This window comes from Cyprinodon variegatus, unplaced genomic scaffold (genome assembly GCF_000732505.1).
Source record: "Cyprinodon variegatus isolate N-32 unplaced genomic scaffold, C_variegatus-1.0 Scaffold1077, whole genome shotgun sequence".
In the NCBI taxonomy this organism is placed as follows: domain Eukaryota; kingdom Metazoa; phylum Chordata; class Actinopteri; order Cyprinodontiformes; family Cyprinodontidae; genus Cyprinodon; species Cyprinodon variegatus.
The window spans coordinates 75,232-80,479 of NW_015151530.1; the positions used below are offsets into that span (position 1 = coordinate 75,232).

Here is a 5,248-nt window from a genome sequence, read left to right on the forward strand (position 1 = left end):
AGATGACATGATGTGAATTGGCGCAATAGAAATAAACTGAATAGAATTGAAATTAAATGGAATACCTTAAATTTATTTTGAATTTAATTTAATTTGTAAGTGTTTAATAACTTGAAATTCAGTGTTTTTGATGAACGAGCAGAGCTGGTTTAATCATACGAAAATAATGCAGAATATGTAAGGTTTATAAGTTTTTTTTTTAAAGAATTTTTCGGCGTTAGATAAGTAAAAGTGAAGACCTTTATGCAACACTAGCTGGTGAATGAATTAACTGTCATGTTAACAATAAGCTGCTACTAATTATTCTTTTTTTTATCCATCATGATCATCAGTTGCTGGAGAACAGTTATTTCTTCTATTTATTCCTTGCTTGTTTATTGTTAGAAACCTCTTGCCATACTCATTTCATATTTATTCCATTCTGTGTATCGTGATTTATTCTCTTAGATGAGTGTTAGTCTTCCTTCTGTGTTAATAAGCCTCCTTCCTGTCAGCTGCCCTCTGCAGCTGTTCACCAGTCTTCCCTGATTAATCTTACCTGATCATAATATTCTCCTCAACCTCACAGGTTTTCATTCTTCAATGCTAGTCTGTTTCACGTCCTGCTCTCTCTGTCATATTCCTGTGAATTCTCCTTGTTTTTTTATTATCCAAACTCTGCTCATTCCTGCCAATTCTAGTCTCTGCGTTTTTGACTATTTAGGCATCACTGGCTCCTCTGATCAGATCTAAATCGTGGTTGATTGGAAGTTCAAAATCTCTGTTTACATGGAAACGAAATAAAATGATCTGATCATGACGTGTGTATAAATGTACCAAGCTCTGTCATGATCGGCTGTGATAGCTGGCCTTAATTACTCATGCAGTTCACCTGCTTGACTCTTTCCAGCTCCTAATTATCACTCATCTCATCCACCTGCCAGGTGCCCTTATATTGGGCTCAGTTCCAGCTATCAGGGCCAGATCTTTAGGTTTTGTTTTATGTTCAGTTCTGTTGATTCCAAGGTTCATGTCCTGGATCCTGGCAGCTAGTGGAAAGAGGCTTTTGTGTCTGTCTCGTCTCCTGTTTCTCTCCTGCTGAGTCCTCTGGGTTTTTTGGCTCTATACGCGGGGAGGATCAGTTTTTTTTTTGTCCCAGTAAGCCTGACTCCAAGGTGGAGACCAGTTTAAAGTTTCCGGCATCAAGTTCTAGTTCCACGTCCTGTCTCTGCTACCCTCTTCCACTGAGCCTGCCCGTCTGCACCTGATCCTGTCTGCTCCTGGTCACGCTTCCAGACTCAGTCGGACTCTGAACCTGCCTGGGAGCTCTAGGATTCCTGGATCCCGTCTCATCTGTCAGTTCCTGCCAGTTCTGTTTCCCTGGCCTCAATGGGCTTCCTGTTAATCCTCTGGAGCTGCAGAACCGGGGACACGCTGGGTGACGCTTGTCGTGTCAGCAGTCAGCCCATCGGCTGGATCGCACCCCCTTCATGGGTGATGGACTGAACTGTTAAACCAGGTAAGTGACTCACTGAGATCTTCTTCTGTCAGGTGATTGGAGTCACTTACCTGTGTTTCTCCCACAGAGTGTCAGAGATAGGGCGGTGCCCCGCCCCCCTCCTGCAGCATCCGCGAGCCGCACATCCTAGCAGCTCCAATTTATTTTCACTTTGTTGATATTTTTATATTAATAAACGTTTTGAACTTTCCCACTGACTGTCTCGCCTAGAGTACTGGGTCCTCTGTCCCATTTTATGACAGCTTCATTCTGTTTTTTTCTTGTCATAGTAGTTTTTTTTTTTTTTTTCCTGTTAGGCAGTGATACCATCCTGGGGGAAACATAGCTGGGCTGCTGCCATCAACAACTTTCATCACAGATAATACAGTTTCCTCTATTTTTCAGTGTTTAGTGCTGTTTCTTTCTGAAACATTATGGACTAATTTTTCACTAACTGGATGTTCTCTCTTTCATCCCTTTGACATAAAAACAGAGTTTGTCTCAGAGTTCATCTGCTGTACTGTTTCTCTCCTAGACAGAACTGTTGCCGCTCTAAAATAGAAAGTATTTTTGGATCAGTTCTGTTTTTTCCTGCCCAAACTTAATACATTTTTTTTTTAATTTATAATTTATTTATTATGTATGATTACGAATGATGTTGGTTTAAAAAAACTATCTTTGAAACAATTTTATAGTGGAAGATTTTTTTTTATCTAATGGCACATTTTAGATTAAATTACTGTAACATTCTGAGTGTGATTTTAAAGTTTTAATGTTTTTAGAACCTTGAAAGGTTGATAAAGGGAATCTGAATGCAGCCTTTTGAAGTTTTTAGCAAAAAACATGTGATCCATTAAATCAGATGGGAAGAGCAGCAAACATTGTGTTAGAACTCTGAACGGTATTATTATGATCTATGAGCAAGAAATAAGCAACAATCTGATATGTTTAAGGTGTTTCCTAGCAATCTCCTAACTGTGATTGGCTGCATGGATTCTTTTATTGCTGTTGTAATCTACCTGTTAAACATGGATTTAAAGTGCTGAGAAATGACTAAGGAGCTCTAAAGGTTTTGTTTAAAGGACAATATTTCTAAAAGCAAAAGGAAACTACAGGAAAAAAACACTAATGTTATTAAAGCATTGGAAGACCAGCGACTAAATCAACAAATATCACAGCTGTAAGCTAAGAGCGTCAAACACAGATATACCAAATATGGGCTGGACCAGCGACAGCAGGGAAAGACCTTGAACAAAAGAGAAAACATCCATGTCTTCTAAAGCAGAGAGTCTCAGATAAACTAAAGGTTCTAGGAATCTTATGCCTTACCCTGCATAACAGAAACCCAAGCCACAACTTTAGCAGTCACTGTTTGAGACACACAAGATATCATTTAAATGTAAAATGACAAGTTTCTTCCATCTTAACGCAAAAAAAAACAAACAAAAAAAACAGTTTTATGCATAAATCAGCTCCTTAGATAATCTACCAATGTCATGATCTTGGCACTGATGGCTGGACTTAGCTCATCAGATCCACCTGTTCCTGCTTTCTTTTTAAGCTGCCTGTTCCCAGCCATCAGTGCTAGATCATTCGAGCTGAATGTGAGGGTTTTCTAGCCTAGCTGTGAGTTTCTGATTACCGTATCCCAACTAGTTTCAGTCCCTGGTCTTCTGGGTGTTGGTCACCGCTGTTCTGCTCTGTTGCCTGATCTGTTTCCGGACTGTTACCTGGATCCTGCCTGTTTACGACCTTGAATCTGTCTTCTGACCCCGGATTGGAAACTCCTTCGGTACCTCTTCAGATTTCTGATTTTCTGGCCTGGAAACCTGCTCCTGCTTCAACTCTGGCTTTTAAATTTATCCCAACGGATTCTTCTGCCCTTCTGCATGCTCTGGCTTCTGCTTGCCGTTGCTCTACAATCCCTCTGGACTCCACTCCTTCTTCTGAGCTCAGACTGAACTTAAACCAGGTTAGTGACTCACATGCTCATTATCGTTTACGGTCTGAGGTCTGTAGTCACTAACCTGAGTTCACCTCTCTACAGAGAATCCAATAGACCTGCCCCAGCTGACGAGCAGCCGCACACTGATCTTTTAATAAACGCTTGTTTTGAAATCACCCTGACCTGCTTGCTTTAATTCTGGGTCTTAAATCGTTTTCATAGACTCATAAAGGCAGTTAGTTAATAAGTCAGCGTTTTATCAACTAAAGAATATCTCCAGAATTAAAGGACTAATGTCCAAGCAGGATCTAGTAAACGCATTCATGCATTTATCTTTAGTAGAATTGATCGCTGCAACATTGTGTTCATAGGTTTGTCTAAAAAGGCCATCAGACAGCTGCTGCCTGTGTCCTCACTAAGACTAAGAAAACAGAACACATCAGCCGGTTCTGAAGTCCTTCTACTGGCTCCTTGTATCTCAGAGAATAGACTTTAAAATCCTTCTATTAGTCTAGAAATGACAGAATAGATCAGCAACTCAATCCATAACAGACCTGTTGTCAGTGGATCTACCTCCCAGACCACTCAGGTCTTCTAGTTCCAGCCTACTCTGTCCACCCAAAACATGGAGAAGCAGCATCTATGCTGCACTGATCTGGAACAAACTGGAAAGGAGCTGAAAGCCTGAGTTCTTTGAAGCCAGAGTTAAAACCCATTTGTTTAGAGCTGCCTTTGACTGTTGGAGTTAAATTTAAGGCTGTTTTTATTTCTGTTACTAACCACTCTTACCATGTTTTTAATCTTTATTTGCTTTTATTCTGCTTTTATTTTCCTTTTATTTTATGTAAAGCACTTTGAATTGTCCCTGTACTGAACTGTGCCCCAAATAATCTTTCCTTCCCTTACCCGAAAATAAAAAAGAAATTGTTGTCCACTTTTACAAATGAGTACAAGTAGTTATATTTTTGTATTTGAGGGCTAAAGTTGGACTATTTTTAATTCAATGCTCTTTAAAATAAAACACTAATAACTATAGATATTGGCTTTAGACTGTTGTACTGTCTGTTAATCTTGGGAAGGTGGCTTATTATTTATTATTATTAGCATATTTTAAGAGTCTGTAATACTTTATGAAACACTCTCCTTTTTAAGCTGCAGTAAGACAAGTGTTGTTTTTGACCAATCAGCTGTGATTCCATTAAAATATGAGGATATGTTTAAAAATTCAAAGAAAATGTGAATTTGACCTGTTCCCATTCATTAGACTGAATTATCCAGGCAACGCTGACCTTAATGATGTCAAAGGATGGAATTATGCTTGGCTGGAAAATACAGGTAGTAGCTTTAGTGGGCTAGCATGGACCACAGATAATTCACTGATGGAGGTTTTAATGAGGAAGAGACGTTTTCCAGAGCGCAGCTCTATGACCAGTGGATAGAAAATTGTGTGCGTGGTGAGATCCCCAGCATGATCCCAAGCGTGCCTGGAAGGAGCTGGTGCGCGTGGAAAGTGATTTTCTGCTCTCGAAGAGGAAGTTTCTCGCGCATTTATGATTTTGTTGTGCGATGGTAGATAAATCATGCGCAGAAGTAGCTTAACATACTAGTGAGTATCTTTATTTTGCTCACAGGCTTTGAAATGTGACGCAATAAAAAAAGATATGTGGATATATATATGTATGTATGTATGTATGTATATATACATATATATATATATGTATGTATATATATATGTATATATGTATGTGTATGTATACATGTATGTATATGTATGTATGTATGTATGTATGTATGTATGTATGTATGTATGTATGTATGTATGTATG

General features: G+C 39.0%; 1 protein-coding gene across 1 annotated transcript in view; it reads right to left on the bottom strand.

Annotated features, from left to right (window-relative positions):
- Positions 1-5,248, bottom strand: part of LOC107101284 (thrombospondin type-1 domain-containing protein 7A-like) — a 96,491-nt gene that overhangs the window by 68,120 nt on the left and 23,123 nt on the right. The window lies entirely within an intron of this gene.